The sequence below is a fragment of the Anomalospiza imberbis genome, chromosome 3 (genome assembly GCF_031753505.1).
Source record: "Anomalospiza imberbis isolate Cuckoo-Finch-1a 21T00152 chromosome 3, ASM3175350v1, whole genome shotgun sequence".
NCBI classification, from domain to species: Eukaryota; Metazoa; Chordata; class Aves; order Passeriformes; family Viduidae; genus Anomalospiza; species Anomalospiza imberbis.
This window is the reverse complement of record NC_089683.1, coordinates 27,597,543-27,616,240: the sequence shown is the minus strand read 5'-3', so window position 1 is coordinate 27,616,240 and position 18,698 is coordinate 27,597,543. Positions and strand designations below refer to the sequence as shown.

The 18,698-nt window shown below is 36.8% G+C and overlaps 2 long non-coding RNA genes across 2 annotated transcripts; both read left to right on the top strand.

Moving 5' to 3' along the window:
- The first annotated feature begins 620 nt into the window (after positions 1-620).
- LOC137469861 (uncharacterized) lies at positions 621-11,116 on the top strand. The gene is made up of 3 exons (XR_010996721.1): positions 621-735; positions 6,118-6,265; positions 10,914-11,116. It is a non-coding gene; the product is annotated as an uncharacterized lncRNA (long non-coding RNA).
- Positions 11,117-11,758: 642 nt separating this feature from the next.
- On the top strand, positions 11,759-18,021 carry LOC137469860 (uncharacterized). The gene is made up of 3 exons (XR_010996720.1): positions 11,759-11,857; positions 12,352-12,412; positions 17,006-18,021. It is a non-coding gene; the product is annotated as an uncharacterized lncRNA (long non-coding RNA).
- The last annotated feature ends 677 nt before the right edge of the window (positions 18,022-18,698 follow it).

The window sequence follows — 18,698 nt, the reverse complement described above, 5'->3', positions numbered from 1 at the left end:
ATATTAACATATACTGCACTATCTTCATATATGTATTACAATCCTATATTTAAGCTACAACTCATATTTTAAGATACATAACCCATTCTGAATATAGCAATTGATTAAACAACAAAAGACAAAGGAGGTTTCACACCTGTAAAGCAAAAGATGAAATGGCAGCAATGACAATAATGGTACGATGCATATCTTTATGAAGTAATAGTGTGAGATACTGAGAATTTGGCAAGTGTTGAGAGATATTAGATATTTGGATTAATAATTTTTTTTTTTAAATACAAATAAGTGACTTAGAGTTATAATATTGTGGCTTAATATGCTGTGAACTTCACTTTACTTGCTTGGCATCAATAACTAGATTTGCTGAGGCCTTAGGCTGGAACTTGTGAACTTTACCTAGAGTTGCTTTTGGATAAAACACAGCTCATTTTCTTAGTAACTTTCCTGCCCACTAGTTCAGTGCCACATTTAAAATTTAGTGTGAGAGTAAGGCTCATAGCACAGCTGTTGCTACATAGTGTCTATTCTACACCAAGGACTTTCCAGTTTTCTATGTGCTGCCAACTATGTTACTGGACAAGAAGTACAAGCCAGAAGATAAAGAGGTTACAGTCATCATTAGAAGCTATAAGTTCAGAAGAAAAGAACAGCTAATGAACTGCCTGCCTGGACATGGAGAAAGAATCCAACAGGGTGTTAGAAGATCCCAGATAAAAATCACCATTGGACCAAGAGGTGTGTGCAGGGTGCATTCAAGTTGTGTAAAGAATGTGTGCATAGACTAGAAGGGTCTAAAAGTCCAGGGATTTATTTGTTCTGGGTCCTTCTTTGGGAGATGGAGTACCCCTCATATGAGAAATGGCTAAAAGAATTGGGACTATACAGCCTGAAAAAGAGAAGGCTTTGGGGTGATCCAGATACAGCCTTCCACTACCTGAAGGGAGCCTAGATGAAGAGGGATTTTTACAAGGTCATTTAGTGACAGGACAAGGGGAGTGACTTAAAACTGCAAGAGGGCAGATTTAGGTTAGATGTTGGTTAGATATTAGGAAAAATTTTTTTGTTTTAAGGGTGGTGAGACACTGGAACAGGCTGCCCACGGAAGCTGGGGATGCCCCATTTCTGGAAGTGTTCAAGGCCAGGTTGGATGGGGCTTGGAGCAGACTGGTCTAGTGAGGCCCTGTGGGGCCTTGTGAGGTTTGGCTGCTGGCTGGTATTCAACCGTGACAACTCTTCACTCTGATAAGATATAGTGACTTACTCATTAGGAGTCAGAAGAATCTGATATTTCAAAAAAATGTTGATGACTTAGCAAATGAAAAGCAGAAGTTTAAAATTCCAGTTACCTCCCTGGACCTTAGAGCTCTATGGTGTACACATGCTGTCAGTGAACCTAATGCTTATGCCAAAGTTTATGACACTTCCTTAAAAAACAGTTTAGTCTCAGTGCTTCAACATACCCAAGATGTAAAACAAAGCATATTTTTTTACAGCACAAGAAAGCCCTAATGGGCTAATGACTGCTTATTACATAAAAAAATTGATTGCCCCCTTTTAATAGCTAAGAGTATGGAAACTATTGAGGTATTATAGGGGAGCTGAATTAAAAATTATGGCACTTCAGATACCTTCTGATACCACTTTGCACACATAGAAACAATGTAGTGATTCACAGTTATTCTCAGAGAGCGATTATAAATGTGGAACAGCACTTTCCAGTTCAGGATTATGCTCATTTTCTTTTTTTATTACAAAAGCTCCCTCTGGATACCTTTATAGTACTGTAGCAGGAATATAATTATTAAAAATAATTAGTATAACAAATTATGAACTTCTAACTCTTGATACTCAAATTATCTGAAAGTTGAGGTTGATGAAAATTTCTGAATTCACTTTAAAGTAAATATGCAATTTTCATTTTATAATTATTCCCTTAATAAATATAGTACATTGAATTGCTTTGAGGATTTTAAATATTAAAGATAGAGGAAAAGACAATTCCATCACACACCTCTTTATGCCTCTTTTATTATCACACTTCATAACTAGAAATTTGTATTTGTTTCCAAGGGATTTTTTCAATTTTAAGAAAAATGTGTTCCAGTTACAGCAAAGCATTCAAGTCCATAATTATTTATAATAATTCACATGTAATTCATAAAACAACCATTTCTGAAAAAAAAAAGATTGTATTTTTCCAGAAGTTATGAAAATTACATTTTTCTCCTGCGAAGGGGTCAGATGCTTACTTGTCAGTTATGAGATGTGGAATAGCCACTGGAGTGTTAACCTATAAAAATTAAATAGAGTAGTTTGAAAAGCATTCTGTGTGCTATAAAACCTATCTTCATTAGTTAATATCCAGTTAAAAAAAGAAAAATGTCTAAGAATATTTTATACAGATTAGCACAAGAAGGGTATCAGTTACTCTATCCACATTCAGGCATTAAGAAAAGGTTCTTCACTGAAACAGATGGTGGTCAGTCACTGGAACAGGCTCCCCAGGAATGTGGCTATGGCAATAAGCCTGTCAGAGTTCAAGGAGTCTCTGGACAAGAGTCTTAGTCATATGCTTTAGTTTTAGGTGTCCTGCAAGGCACAGGCAGTTAACTTGATGATCCTTATGGATCCCTTCCAGTTTGAGATATTCTGTGGTTCTAGGATTATATGTTTTGCAAAATAAAGAAAAAATGCAGAGGGTTTTTAATTTCTGCTTAAGAAACATCAGTAAGAATGTTTTCTTCCTCCATTGACTGTCAATATTCAAATACCATTACGATTTCCCCTAAACTAGCTGTAGCTCTTTGTTGAATTGCTTCTGTTAAAATTACCTTATTTGTACAATCACCAGGAAAAAAAAATTATATATATATAAAAGTCTATATTCTGTGTTTTTAGTAAATTTGGTGCAGGGTTTTTTTAAGATTTCAAGGTAGTTTGTGGGATGTAAGTTTGGGTGGTATGTTTTTTATCTTTTTTTTTCTTTTCGGTACACAGATTATATAGTTTTTTGACAGTTTAAATCTCAAGGGGAAAATACTTTCAGCACCTGAGTATTTTCTAGTTCATTATCATGGTCAATAACTAGCACTTTGCCTGTATGGATAAAGAGCATTAGTACTTTATGCCAGTCTATTAGCTTCGTAAAGGGAAAAAGAAAATAATTTATTTAAATAAGTAATTAAATGTATAGTATTAATAAAAAAGATATAATGGATAGGAAAAAGAACTGGAGCAATCCCTCCAGGAATTCTTTTTTCTCCAAGATGGCAATAGAAAGGGTTTCCATTTCACAGAGTATATTTAGAAAAATGAAGCATTTTTCAGCAAACGGTATCTTATAGGTCATGTACTGCCACAGTTGATTTAAAAGTAGGTGAAGATTAAGCTATTTTTACTTATCAAAGAGTTTGCATATTTCTTATGACTAAATTCCCATTTCATGAAAACTGAATTAGTCAGAAGGAAAGTCAGACCCATTACTGAGTTAGTCTGTGTGATGTTTTGGCAGGTGCTCATGGGAATCATTTGTTAAAACATCAGCAAAGTAGGTTAGAGTAAATTCCCACCTCCTTTTGGAACTCTTTTAGCTTGTCTCTCATAATAATTATCATTGTTCCTCTTTTTTTACCCCCTAAATTATTGAAGCTAGACTAAACCACTAGTCATAGACAAGAATCATCCTCTTGATATTGGATAGTGATTGGAAGCTGATATATCTGTAAGATCCTTGACTGGGATGATTCCTATTCCACTGTCAGAAAAACAGCCAATAAAACAGTGTGGAAGAAGGGATATAAAATTAAAGTGACAGACTAGGAAAAAAGCTTTGTATTAAGTTTTTGACTGGCTATCAGAAAGGCATAGTTGCATCTCATGAGGGTAAGAGGAAACAATGTATTAGATGATCAAGATGCGAAATTATTCACAAGGTTACTCATGAGATGGACCCATAGAAAAGACGTCATTGGGCCACTATGCATAAGAATCCACCTAAATTTGAACAATATGGATGTTAGAGACTAGGGAAGAGCCCAAGTATGAACTAATACCCTTTTAAAGACTTATGATAATGCTGTGCGAAAGGATAATTTTAAAATGCAGTAAGATTTTAGGATAAAATCTGGATACAGAAAAAATCCACAATGTAGAAAGTTACCAGAACAAAGAAAGTTATAATAAAACAGTTTTTAAAATTAGATACATGGAAGATAGTGTGTATTTGAAGAAAAACGCCATCTGAATTCTTTACTTATTCTTGTGTTAATTTCTTCATGATTTCTGTAGAGTTATTTTAGTCCTGTGGTTTTGATATTTTTGTGGGATTCTTTTTTTTGCAGTTGGTTTTTTTCAGCTTTTTCAGACTAGATTGTTTTAAAGGGGTTTAGGAGAGAAATGTCACCAAAGTGAAGTGTCTTTGTTAGCCTCTTATTTTAACTCTACATGTGAAGTCCATATATATTATAAGACCAGGATAGAGCACTGGAAAAATTATTTAAGTGGCAAGTGTGGTCTGCAACCCATATCAAAGAGATTTGTAGGAGGAACATGTCAAACAACTCAAGTCTTACAAACAAAAGGAAGACTGGACAAAACTGTAGCCCTACATTGTGTCACAGCATATTTTTCACTAAAAATGAAAAAAAATTAAAGAATATGAGTCAAAAGTTATGGAAAGTTAACAAGAAGAATAATTGAGTGAATGAGTGTGCATAACAAGAAATTTTGAGATATGTTTATTTTACTGACTGCATTCTGTCTCTAGCATTCAAGGGATTAAACTGTATGTGCCTCAGACCTAAAATCAAACAGTACCGAGACTTTAAATGCCATGACAATTGTAATATTGTATTCCTTGTCAGAATTTCTATGAATTCATGTAGGGTTTTTCTGTATATTTTTGTGCTGAAGTTAGGTATGTACTATTTACTTTTGAAAAGGGATATTTTAAAAAAATTAGTTAAACTGTGTTTTCTATGTGTTGATGCAAACTTGATATTTATTCAAAATGTGATTTAACTGGACTGAAAATAATTAAATAATTGAAAAGTTTTGTTAGTTCATTTGATACAGTTGGGAAAGGGATTACACAATCAGTCTTATCTGGCTGTCAGAACGGGTTCACAGATAAAGAATGGAGGTGAGAAACACTGACAAATTTGGTTTTTCTGAAGACATTTCAACTGTGATATGACCAGATGTCCTATTTTCAGCTGGGATTGAGTTAATTCTCTTCCTGTAATTGGTACAGGAAACTGCTGTGTTTTACATTTAGGATGAGAATGATGTTGGTATCACAGTGATGTTTCAGCTGTTGCTGAGCAGGACTTGCACTAAGTCAAAGACTGTTCAGCTTTTCACACCACACCACCACTGAGGAGGCTGAGAGTACACAAGAAGTTGGTAGGAGAGACAGGCAGGGCAGCAGACCCAAACTGGCCAAAAGGATGTTCCAAATCATATTATATCATGCTCAGTGTATAAACTAGGGCAAAAGCTGACCCAGGGCCTGCTGAGCCACTGCCTGGGAATGGGCTGGGCATCAACTGGTGAGTGGTATGCAATTGCATTGTGCATAATTTGTTTTGTATACTTATAATTATTTTTTCCCTTCATTTTCTGTCCCGTGAAGCCATCTTTATTTCAAACTGTGAGTTTTTCTTTTTGCTCCTTCCAATTTTCGCCCCATCCCACAGCAGGGTGGAAGAATGAGGGTGTGTTTGTGTGGTGTTTAGCTGCCTGCTGGATTAAACCAGGACACAAGACAATGGAAATGTCAGGGATTTTTGTGTCGTTTTTAATTTTCATATCTTGAACAGTTTTCTGTGGATTTCCAATTCCATAAAAGGCTGCTTCTGATGCTTTAAAGGGTTATGTGTTTAGTGAACAGAACAATGTAGGTGGATGGTGTGTGCCCCCTAATCCTCAAAGGGCTCCATTTTTGATATCATGGGTCATCCTAAATCTGTGAATTTCATGTAGGAAGTAAAGGTGGATATTAGTTTGGGATTTTTTGACCAATATGTTGGATTAAACTTGGCTGCCAAATGCCCACAAAGCCACTCTCTCACTCCCTGCCCTCAGCCACAAAGCCACTCTCTCACTCCCTGCCCTCAGCCAAAGAAAGTGAGAAAATAAGATGAAAAACTCTTGGGTCAAGATAAATACAGCTTACTCTAAGAAAATATAAGCTGCCACAGAAACAAAGCCAAAAAAAAAATTATTATCTACTTCCCATCAGAAGGAGACATACAGACATTTTCTGGTAAGTAGGTACTCAGTACATGTAGTAGTTACTTCAGAAGACCTCAACCTTAATAATGAAATTTTCTGTAACCTCCTCTCACCTGTTTCCCTGAGCTTTTATCACTGAGAATGTTATCATAGGGTATGGGATATCCTTTCAGTCAGTTTGGCTCAACTGTCCCAGTTACATTCTCTCCCAGACTTTTGCCCCACCACCTACTTGCCTGTGAGTGTGTGTGTGTATGTGTGTAGAAGTGTGTGTGACAGTCTAAATGCTGCACAAGTACGACTCAGCAATTTCTAAAATGCCAGTGTGTTATCAACATAATCTCAGCTACAAATACAAGGCACAACATTATATGGGCTTCTATGAGCAATGTTAGCCACATCCCAGCCAGTTCTGATGCCATATGCATATTTGTGAATTCATGTTTAGTTTGGCAGAGTCACTCCACTTAAAGACAATTTAAAGTACTGGGGGAATAATAAATATGCAAAAGGACAGCTAAGAAAGCATAAGGCTCCTGAAAACATTACGCTAATTCGATGATTGCTAAGTAGCAATAGCTTTTCTACAGCAAATATTTCAACGCAAACTTAGCTACCACCTTTGCATTAAAAAAAAAAAAATTATTCTGTAGCAATATGTTTCACAGAATAGGTAAGCGTGGAAGAGACCACAGTAGACCTCAGTGGGTCATCTGTTACAGCCTCTCTGCTTAAGCAGGGGCATCCTAGAGCACATGACACAGGATTGTGTCCACATTGTTTTTTAATAGCGCCAGTGAGGGAAAATCCATAACCTCCCTGAACAATCTGTTCCAGAGATCAGTGAGTGCAAAGTAAAGAAGTTCTTCCTCATATTCAGGTGGAACTTCTGTGCATCAGTTTCTGCCCTTTGCCTCTTGTCCTATTGCTTGGCACCACCAAGAAGAGTCTGGAAACATCCTCTTGACATCCTCCCTTCAGATACTTATTATAGACAGTGATGAGGTCCTCTCTCAGTTGTTTTTTTCTCAAGACTGAACAGGCCCAAATCTCTCAACCCTTTCTCATAGTACATTTGCTCCAGTCCCCTAATTGTCTATGTTGCCTTCCAATAAATCTGCTTTAGGAGCATCATGTCTCTTGTATGGAGGAGCCTTCCTAGGGCAGAGATGCAATTTTTCCCCCAGACCGCAAGAAATGTTTTGAGTTCCTAAAATATTATTAATTTTTTTAATTTAAATCAGATATAAATTATTGCAAAAGCCTGTCCGGAGCTCCAAGCACCCTGCCACAATTAATCATACAATAAATGCAATTAAATCCTCAGCAAATTAAAACCAATTTCACATAAATGAGATTAGTAAATCAATCAGATAGGAACAGTCTCTATTGATTAGGAACCAAGGCAGTATCATTCCAGGGAGACCCTGTCACATAGATCTGTATTTTAAATATGCTTGGGAAATCATTTAATTTGGTCTATACAAAGAACCTGTCCTTCATACTACCCTCCTTCTACCCTTCAGCATACATAATTTATCATTATCTTAAGATACTCCATGCTACATAGTATATTTGATTTTGTCACAAAATTAACATGAACAATAGTTTTATTCATTTTAAAAGAATAATACCATGATTTTTGGTACTGCATTTCACATACAGAGATTGACTGTCCAGGTGAATCCCATACATGAATGCTTTCGTAAAAAGCCCCAAACCAATCAGCACCAAAAACCTGAAACTAACCTTCTTTTCACGCAAATGTGGTCTTTTCAATTTGGAAAGCCCTCTCCAGGGATCCTTGTAAATGTTGTTAATTATTGTCAACAGAAAGAGAAGATTTGTTCCAAAGTATGCACAAAAGGGAAACAGAAATATCATTTTAATTTCTTCTCTCATTTCTCTGGGGGGAAATAGCCATAATCTCTCTTCTGGTTATACCCATATATCCCACTCAACAAGTTAGGATCATTCAGAAAGGCCACCCAGGTTTAAAAACGGCACAGTGCAAGTGGTACACAGAATACTATACCATGTTAGTGTGACAGAAGGAACACAACCCAACAGTTGTTTTGATGTTTTAAACGTTTGTTTTTGTTTAAAAGGAAATTTATAATTTTATATTCTACAGAAATTATCAGTTTGTGTAAAGAAATCATTTGAAAGCCAGCATATAAGGATCTTAATTACATCAGTGTCTATGAAAAAGTTCAATAATACCATTTATGTACTCAAATTTTGCAAGGTTCTTTCCCACATATGACACCAATATAAGCCTGTTTACCTATCAGCCAAAAGAGTTATGTATAGCTAAAGTTAAAAGGAGATTACATATAGCTGAGATGGAATGTATTCCCAGTCCTCGGGCAGCTCCAGCACCTAGAGCAGTACCACCTCTCTCCAGGACCCAGGATCACCATGTGTTTCCAGACTCAGCTCCATGACAATGTCCGGGCAGGGTTGGCCGCGGATTCTTGCCACCGCTAGCAAGAGACAAAAGTAAAGAGAGAAGGAACGTCCGGATTCCCCATGTGTGGAAGGCTGAAAGTCCTTTATTGCCACGGGGAGCTGCGCTGAGGCGCCGCGACCCGTTTCCAGCTGGCACGTGAGAAAAACGGCCACGAGCACTCCGAGGTGCGGGATTATATCGGGGGTGGGGTGAGGAGAGCAGGGGCCCTCCCGCCCAATGGAGGCAGGCACCGTGGCGATGATGTGTGTTGTATTGCGGTTTGGGCTTTAGGTTAGGGGTTCTGATCTGTTAGCTAGCCGTGTTCTGTGTACACCCATGCACGCCCTGTGTCTCTTCCTCCCCCTGTGGCTGTTCGCTCTGGGTCCCTGACTGTTGGAGCTTCTGCTGTCACTCCTGTGACCATTCCCCATCCTGCCCGGAGGGTTTGGTGCCCATCACTCCGATCTCCCAACCCCATCTGCCCCAGAGCCTGGGGTCCGTCCCAGTCGTGTCCCCGTTGGGCGCCGTGGTCCACGTCATCGCCACGGTGCCTGCCCCCATTGGGTGGGAGGGCCTCTACTCTCCTCGCCCCGCCCCCAATATAATCCCATGCCTTGGAGTGCTCGTGGCTGTTTTCCTCACGTGCCAGCTGGAAGCGGGTTGCGGTGCCTCTGTGCAGCCCCCCACGACAATAAAGGGCTTTCAGCCTTCCATGCATGGAGAATCCGGACGTTCCTTCACTCTTTACTGGTGTCTCTCGCTCGCAGTGGCAAGAATCCGCGGCCAACCCTGCCCGGACATCGGCACAGAGCCGAGTCAGGAAACAAGTGGCGATCCCAGGTCCTGGAGAGAGGTGGTACTGCTCTAGGTGCTGGAGCTGCCCAAGGACCGGAAAAACACCATGCGACGCTACGGACGTGGACCACGGTGCCCAATGGGGATGCGACCGGGTTGGACCTCAGGCTCTGGGGCGAACAGGGGTTGGGAGATCGGAGTGACAGGCACCAAACCCTCCGGGCAGGACGGGGAGTGGTCACAGGAATGACAGCAGAAGCTCCAACAGTCAGGGGCCCAGAGCGAGCAGCCGCAGTGGGGGGAAGAGACACAGGGGGTGCGCAGGGGTACTCAGAACACGGCTAGCTAACAGATCAGAACGGCTAACCTAAACCCCAAACCACGATGCAACAGTGTGCTAAATCACAGCCTGGCCAAAGTTGGAAGGTACCTTACAGTTCATCTAGTTCCAACCCTCCTGCCCTGGAACAGAAGTCCTAATCCTTCTCTTATATGCACTGCTATAAGTCATAATAGAAGAAATTAAATTAGCCTGATTTGAAACAATGCAAACTAATAATTTGGTATCTTTTTTTCTCTTCAGGGCTGTCTCCTGACCTGCTGTATAGCCCTGAGCAGGGATCACACCTCTCAAACAATATCCTCTCCTCTCTTCAATTAATTCATGCTGTTTATGCACCTTGAGTTGCCACAGGCAAAACATCTTAAGTATACTTGGTGTCAAACAGAGTTTAAGGTTCCTGGTCTTTTTTTGTTTTGTTTATATTGTTGTTGAGAGACTGCCTCACAAAAGAATAAAAAGAGCACATAATAATAAGGAATACATAATTTTTACTAGCAAATGGAATTTCTAGTACTTTTAAACTCATTTTCTCAATCCTTCTTAACCAGGAAAATCTGTGTCATAATTGGGGTTTCTATACACACAGACACACTCCCTTACTGACAAATTTAGATAATTTCAGCAATAAGAATATAAGGCTAATTTATTTTACATTTTCTTACTGAGATACCCTTGAAGACTTTATTGTGCAAGTCCCAGACATTTAACTTGACAGTAGAACTTATTTTTATATTTATGCTTTTCAATTATATTAGGCTTATTCTTTTGCCATCTGTGTGGAATTTCAACATTCATTTCCAGATACTGTTTTATTTAAAAAAATTGTCAGGTGTATAAATAAGGGACAAAGCTTATACTGGCTGAGAAATTTTTTTCTGAAAATTCACACTGCTTAAAGAATATCATTGAGAATGCCTTGGGGAAACAATTTCTACCTCATTACCATGTAAATATTCCTTATTCCTGAGTGTGTGAACAGATTACTGTGAAAAGGAGATGTAGTTCTACTCGCAGATTTAGTAAGTTAAGGGATTTTTGGTACAATTTCTTGCACCTTAAACTGATTCTGTATTTTTCTGTATTTTGAAGGTGACCCCTTCTAACCACATTCTGCTGCCAGAGGCTCCCTTAAAAACTGTCTAGTTTACTATATGAAAGCTTTCTGAGAGCTTTCAGGTAGGAAAGGCTTATTCATTGAAGAGCTAGAAATAGTTTAAAAAATGCCCTGCTTGAAGTACTTCAGACTTTAGAGGGATTCACTATTGTCATAGAGACTTTGCAAAAGAACTGATATTGAGGCTTCACCTTCATATTTTAAAATAAGTCGCTGCTAAGAGAAAATTAACTTGAAACCTGCTTGCTGGATTTGGATTCTGATCATTTCAGAGCCCTGGGAAGTTAAGATTATCTATCTAAACTCTTTACAAATTACAATGCCACATATTTTTTGTTAATTAAACATTAAAAGTTGGGTTTGGTTTTTTGGTTTTGTTGGTTTTTTTTTTTTTCATTGAATACACAATGTGTTTTTTAATAAAAAATTTTGTAATGGTTATAGATTTCTACCAATTCTCTTTCAAATTATCATCTAAGTAAAAATGATTGTGTTTCATTTCCACTGTCCTTGATAATATACTCCAAACATTTGCCTACATGAGTTATATTAATATATATACTTCTGTATCTTATGTATATATAAAAAGGAATTTATATTCTATATTCCTACTTCCTCTTCAGAAACTAAGTTACAAGAATCTCATTATTTAAATATTTGAACTATTATATTTTAATTTTATTAAGCTCTATAGAGTGTCCTATTGAAATTGAAGTGTTCTCAATATATTTTTTCCCACAGAAGTATTTCCCCAGTATTTTTGCTACCAATGCTATTTTTAAAGTACAATTTTTTTCTCCTTTTTTTTTTCCTCTTTGCTTTTCAGCCTCAAGTCACCCAGCATTCTTAATTCAAGAGTGTTTACAGACTAACTGACCCCAAGAAGGGTCTTTTGTGAAGGTATACTTGCTCTTACAAGGTAATGTGAGTATCCAATTATGGTTTTAGAAGACAATCATTAACCTACTAAGTCAGAAAAAAATTCTCCTTGGAAAAGCTTTCAAGATTTTGCATTTATTTATTTTCTTGAATAAAATTAAGAACTTGTGTAATTTATTTTCATTATAAAGCAAACAGAAGGCAAACAGACTATGCCTGTATTAAGAGGATGACTACTTTCAACACAGTAGTAAGCAGCAAGTTTTGATACTGCTCATCCATTCCTGGGTAAATCTCACAATCTAACATCTGTTGAAGATTATTTCCTCATTTTTAGCTACCCACTTCTTTATCTGTCTACTATGAAAATTGCATGTTTCATGTTTTCCATGCAAGAAAAATTTAGCTATCTTAGGTTCTATAACAGATTCTAGTTTATAATTGATCTGGGCCATTTTGCAAGTTTTCAGTGTATAATCTACACAAATCTTTCACAAGGTAAATTAATAAATACTGTTAAATGTGTTTCTGCAGATAAGAAATTAAGAAAGAATGTAATGGATTTCATATTCAACAAGTTACTGGAGAGTAACAGGTGTTACTGGAGAGTAACATGAAAGCTGTCCCCTAGTCTCTAGAGTAATTACACAAGTGTGAGCTCTTGCCTGGCAGAGTCTGAATTGATCTGAAAAATATTTAATGTTTAAATGTAAACTCATGCAGGCAGAGATCAGGCCAGCCCTGATGGGTTGTGTCTGAGTCCTACTGAAATGTAAGCCAAAGCAAAATTTTTATTTTTGTTGATTTTTTCCAAAATTATATGCCAAGATTTTATTTCTTTTGTACTAGATTGGAAACATGCAGGTAAACAAAAACCCAGGCTCATTTCAGAAAAATAATAATTTTGGTCTCTCTAAGCCCATTTCTCCAAGCAGGCCTTTCCTCCAGCTGATGTTCTTGCTGTGAGAATCAAAACCTCCAAAACAGGTTCAGAAATAAATCACCACTCCTTGTCTGATACTGTGCTTGACGGAGGTTGGTCTGTTTGCAACTATTTGATGAGGTTTTTTAATTAACGATTCCAAAATCTACAGTAACTTGAGCCCTGGTGAAGTGACTCAAAAAGCGATGATCAAATGTAATATTCATCTCTCTAATATGACTGGCCTTTAAAATCTTTCTGAAATGTCTGCTTCTTCACCTGTCTTTCTGATCAAATCCACTTTCAATATTTAAAATAAATTGCATTTGCACATGATTTTTGTGTCTCTACTGTTTCAGTAATCCACACATTTATTTATAACATTAAATTTTCTTCAGCTCTTATGAAATAAGAAATATTCACATAAAAATCATAATTGCTGTTCTAATACTTAATGCACGTTTTTCAAGTTAGTAACCTAAGCAATAACATATTTTTTTTAAACAACTAGAAAGTAAACTACTATTCCATGTTATAAACTGTGGAAAAACATTTGCATAAAATCTCTCTCTGGGTCTCACCATCTGCACTTTTGTTTAGGCAGGAAAAATATGAAAAGATGTCTAGCTTTGCTAAGTAAGGAAAAAAAATTAAAGCCTAATTGAATCAATGAACAAATGAAAAAAAAATTTAAAATAAAAATTAATATATTAATATTTCCTTACAAATAATTGATGTTAAGTTGACTTTATACAATCATTATCACTATGATACATTTATGTTAGACTATTAGACTGTATGCTACCTTTATATTAGACAGCATGACTGCTAAAAATATTTTTATAAAATAAGGACACTGATGTCCATAGTCATAGACTGACTGCAGGGTAATTTTTGACTGACACAAAACTTTTCCTGAAGCTTTTGTTTTCTTTGTGAAACCTAATATTTTTCCCTTAAGGAAAAGATAGGCCTCATCCTAGGTGAAATTTTGAATTTTGTATTGTGGGGATGCATTAAAACTGACATTTCTGGGTTTTATTTTCTTAAGTATGAATTAAATAGGGATGGATCTTTTCATTCAATAACTTGGAATTGCAGTACTAATTTTATGGATTTAATATGTTGAAAAAATTTGGAAACTACAATACAAAGACTGCAAAGTCTTTCAAATGTGCCTTCTATATTTTCCATTGACTTACCAAAACCATACACGAAACAGGTCAGATTAAAACTCTTCATAATGGGGTATTTTACATATCCAAGCAAAAGCTTTGGATAATCTTTTACAAAGGCAGCATATTCAAATTTTCAAATGATTACTGAGAAGAGTCATCTAATCTTGCTTTCTATGACCTTAAAGCAAAAAATGTATCCAGGCATATTTCTGCAAATGAAGACTTATATTTAAAAAGTAATTCCCAAAAATAGTATTTTGGAAGATTCTTCCTGCAATACATAGCAGTTTTCTCTAGAAAAAAGATTTTTTGCTTTTTTTTTTTTTTTTTTTTTTTTTGTTAGAAAGAATTAAGAAATACCTTAATTATATTCCAGAATTTTAAAAATGTGTAGTCAAAAAGATTTCAGTGTTCTGCAAAATATTTCATTCCATGATGTATATGTCTTTATGACAATAAATACAATGAGATAATATTTAGCTTTCCTTTGCTTTTACAATTTCTTCAAAGTTTATATTTTGCTTTACTAGCAAGTATGCTTCCAGGTCGTACTGTGACAAACTTTGGACTTAAGTACATCTTTAATCAACGTAAATTCAATTTATATTGTACAAGAGGAAACTTTTCTGAATTTGTTCATAGTTATAAATACTGGCCTAGGAATAAAGATACCATCTTTCTAGCAGGAAAGAAGCAAAGATTTGAATTTTCCAAAGTGAAGAAATATTTGCTGAGAAGATATCATCACACAAGCGAGGAGGTATTTCTCATGAAGTCTTTAATACCATGAGCCTTGACCAGCTAATCTACACTATCTGTAAAAAAAACCCCAAAAACCTGCAATTTATTATATTTCTTAGATACAATACTTGTTACTGCTTTCCTCTATTGGTTCTAATAAAACATAAATAATTTTTTTGGTTGTAGCAGTATTTGTAAAACTGTCCTAAGGATTTAAGAAACACAGACTGAGATTAACATTCTGATTTTCTCTTAACTGTATACTCTATATATTAATACATATAGAGATATATCGATATTTAGACACAAACTCCTCTATTTTCTTGCTTCTTATTAGCCCTATACACAGATATAAAATTTGTGCTTGTGGTGGGTAAGTCTTGTCTAATAGCCAAACTCCCACTCAGCTTCTTTTAACTCCTCTGTTTTGTGAGGCTGGGGAGAAAACAAGAGAACAAGAAGGAGCAACCATCTGGATTGAGGTAGAGAGCTGGTATAAAGACAAAAGACAAGTCCCAGTTACTCTCATGGAAAGAACATATTCACCTTGGGGGAATTAGCTTCATTTATTGTTAATGAATATAAATCTTTAATTATTGATTGATGTATTTGAAATCAAAGAAAATGAAAAAGGAAACAAACATTTCATAGCTAGGGAAAGCACCTTTTCTCCCCTTTTCCCACACTCCATGTGAAAAGCAAGGTTCACTATCCTGGAAAAATTTAAACAGTTTAGTAAAGTACAATAGGAGACAAAGACCATAGAGCAAAGATATATATGGCCATGTGTGTCTTGGCACTCAGACAAAAACAGACCTATTTTGGAAACACACTTTATGTACCATTTCTATTGCATCCAACCTGTTACATATTCATAAACAATTATGCATATTAAACTTTTCCCCAAACTAGTTTGCATATTCCAAGAACTGTTTGGCATGGGTCCTCCTCGGGTCTGCCTTTTTAGAACATGCGTATTTTTCTGGTTGTGGTTTGAGTCCATTCTTATCATCACCTCCAGTTTTGGGTCCCGATCCATAGTGTCTTCAGATGGTGAGTGCTGATAGTTGGTATAGCTGTAGCAGGTGTCATCATCATATACTCACTGGATGTTAACCCATCCAAGCAGGCATTTTAATACAAGCATACACAGCATACACAGCTTGTTTTAACGTCAGCTATTTCACTACTATGTCTAAGCTTAATTAACAACAGAAATAAAAACTATATCTTTATAACAAAGTTTCTTTAACACCACACATATAGAATCTATTTTAATATTTGCAAAAAGACAATATTATAATATATATCTATAACACTACTTATCACCCCAGGTACCTTTTCTCCTTTTATATGACTTCAAGTAACACTCAGTCCCTCCATCAGGCAACCAGTGGCACAAGGTGTGTTGTGCTCAGGAGGCAGAAGTTTCCCTCTGTATGTCCATCCTTTCTCTCTTCTGCTGCTCCGGAACTCTCCACCACTGACTCATTCTTCCTTTTCCTTCTTTCCTCACCTTGCTGTTCCCTCTGTTGCTTCTCATACCTTTTTATTCCCCACACCCCACTATCTTCCTGTGTCCTTACACACAGTCCCCGCAGTGCCCCCACGCCGGCCGTGGGCTCAGCCGTGCCCTGCATTGGCGGTTGGATCTGGCTGGAGCTGGCTGTGTCTGGCTGGGGCTGCCCTGGGCCGTGGGCTCAGCTCTGCCGTGTGGTGGGCGGTTGGATTCAGCTGGAGCCAGCTGTGTCCGGCTGGGGCAGCCTCAGCCTCCCCTCACAGCGCACCTTCAGCCCCCGCTGCCGGCACTGGAACACCCACATCCCATACAGCTCCAGAAGGAAGAACTGTCATTACATTTACACACAGCTGTCCAACACGTATCATGGATATTTCCCATCCAGGCAAGTGTCATGACAAAATTTCACAGCCATATGTGAAAAATATCTGTGTGTGTAACTTTTGCTCTTTTTGCCTCTCCTGCTCTGAAGGACCCTACCACGGGATCACATTGAATTATGCTGGAATTAGACTAAACAAAAAACACATAGTATGCCTGACTCTTAACCTTGCCAAACTTCATAGCCCATATACTTTGTCCTGTTTCTGGTAAGCCTGTTTGAAGTTGAAACAACTTAAAAGTTATAAAAATGGCTGTGTAAAGGTGAAAATATATTTTTTCTTTATATTCGCTAGTCCTGCATTTGTTTGCCTTCCACCTGTTCTGGTTCAATAATTATATTGTGTTTGAAGACTAGACTAAATAAATTATTTCCTGCACTAAATGACAAAACAAAGGCTTTGGGTAATTGATCACAATTTAGGGGATAAGACACTTTTTTTTAAGGACTGTGCTCCAGAGCAAGACATATGAGGAAGGGGAAGTTAGTACATGCGTAACACATCTTTCACTCAACTGCCAGACGTGTACCGATTATGAATGAAAACTAAGAAAGCTGAAATTGCAAGTAAGAAATACAGGCTCCACAGCTAGATTCATCAAATAGAAGGAAACTTGATAAGGATGCCTTTGAAGGCAAGCCAGTATGAAGTACCACGTAGGGTTTTCACAGTTCCCTGTCTGGTTACAATCACACCTTTAATGATTTCTATCCCTTATTGATGTGCCATGCTCACTGATTTATGCATGAAGTCTGGAAACAGCACAATAAATAAATGCTTCCTATGTATTATATTTTCACTTTGTACTCAGTATCAATAGGAATACAATACAATTCCTATCAATAGGGATACAAATACCATTGTATTTCCCTGATAAGTGTGCTCTGGCCACACTTCCTGTCCTCACTGACTATTTATAACCATCAATTCCTCCAACTATAGGAGAATCAAGCCTCTTGAGAGAAGCCAACATGTTTTGCTTTAGATCTTGGTTTAAAGAAAGTCACAAATCCTACCATTTCCTCTTTCTAGAACAGAAAGCTTTCAAGCACTGCCACAGTGCCATGGGATTCGCACTCAGAATTCCTTTGAATTGCAGTTTCATGTCTTAACATGTACCTCACACATAGCTCTTCTTTGTTAGGATGGGGAGTTGTAGCAACCTGCGGATCAAATAAAAGCATTTTTTTATGGATGAAAAGTCTTCGGGTCAAACTCAGATGTGATTTCAGCAGAGAAACTTGTGCTTCCTTAGCGGAAGTTCAGCTGCTTAAAAGATCTGTCATTTTAAGCTCAGAAAAATTTACTTTTTCTACATTCATAGCTAGTCAATGAAGTTACATGTCAGTAAGAATTGAAGTTCCACTAAACAAACAGACAAAAAGATGAATAAACTGGAAAAGAACAATTCAAAAAGTACCATCTGTAATGAAGTTCAGTCATTCCTTCTACTGCACACAACAGTAAACCCAAGAATGTTCATATCATGCTGATCTTTTATTGGCTTTGAGAGAAATTTTCCACTATCAATCAGATAAAATAGTTTTTCTCATCTATGTTTTTCTCAATTTTTTTTGAAATGCCACCTACTGAACTCAGTTGTGACTAATCAAGAAAAGTAAGAATTTCTAAAGGAATGGGTCCTTAGTTGGATTGATTTTAGTAAGACTTGAATGATCAACTCTGTATGAAAAGTCCTGAAGGCATCAGTGAGAAAAAAAGATTTTACAGTCATTCTGATTATTACTAAAAATAAAGAAAGGAAAAAAAACATTAAAATACAGTGAATATGATAGTGACTTCACACTTAGAAAGTAAAAGCATGGCTTCAGGGTATTAAAAAAAAAGTTTTTTGTTTCATATTAATGACCTTGTGAGTGTCCCAATCCCTCGTTGTAATTTTAAGAATAGAAAAGATAATCAAATCAAACTGTGCTCTGTCAGGTGATTAAAACACAACTTTTCCTGTGATATCAATGCTAATTATAACTATATTGTATTCTTTATTTTTTATTACAGTTAAGGAAAAAAACAGAGGAGAGTTACAGTTAAGGAAAAAAAGGAGAGTTATTACGACTCTCCTATTTTAGATATGTTTAGTTTGCTGAATTGTTCAGATCTGTGTTATTGTCTCAGCT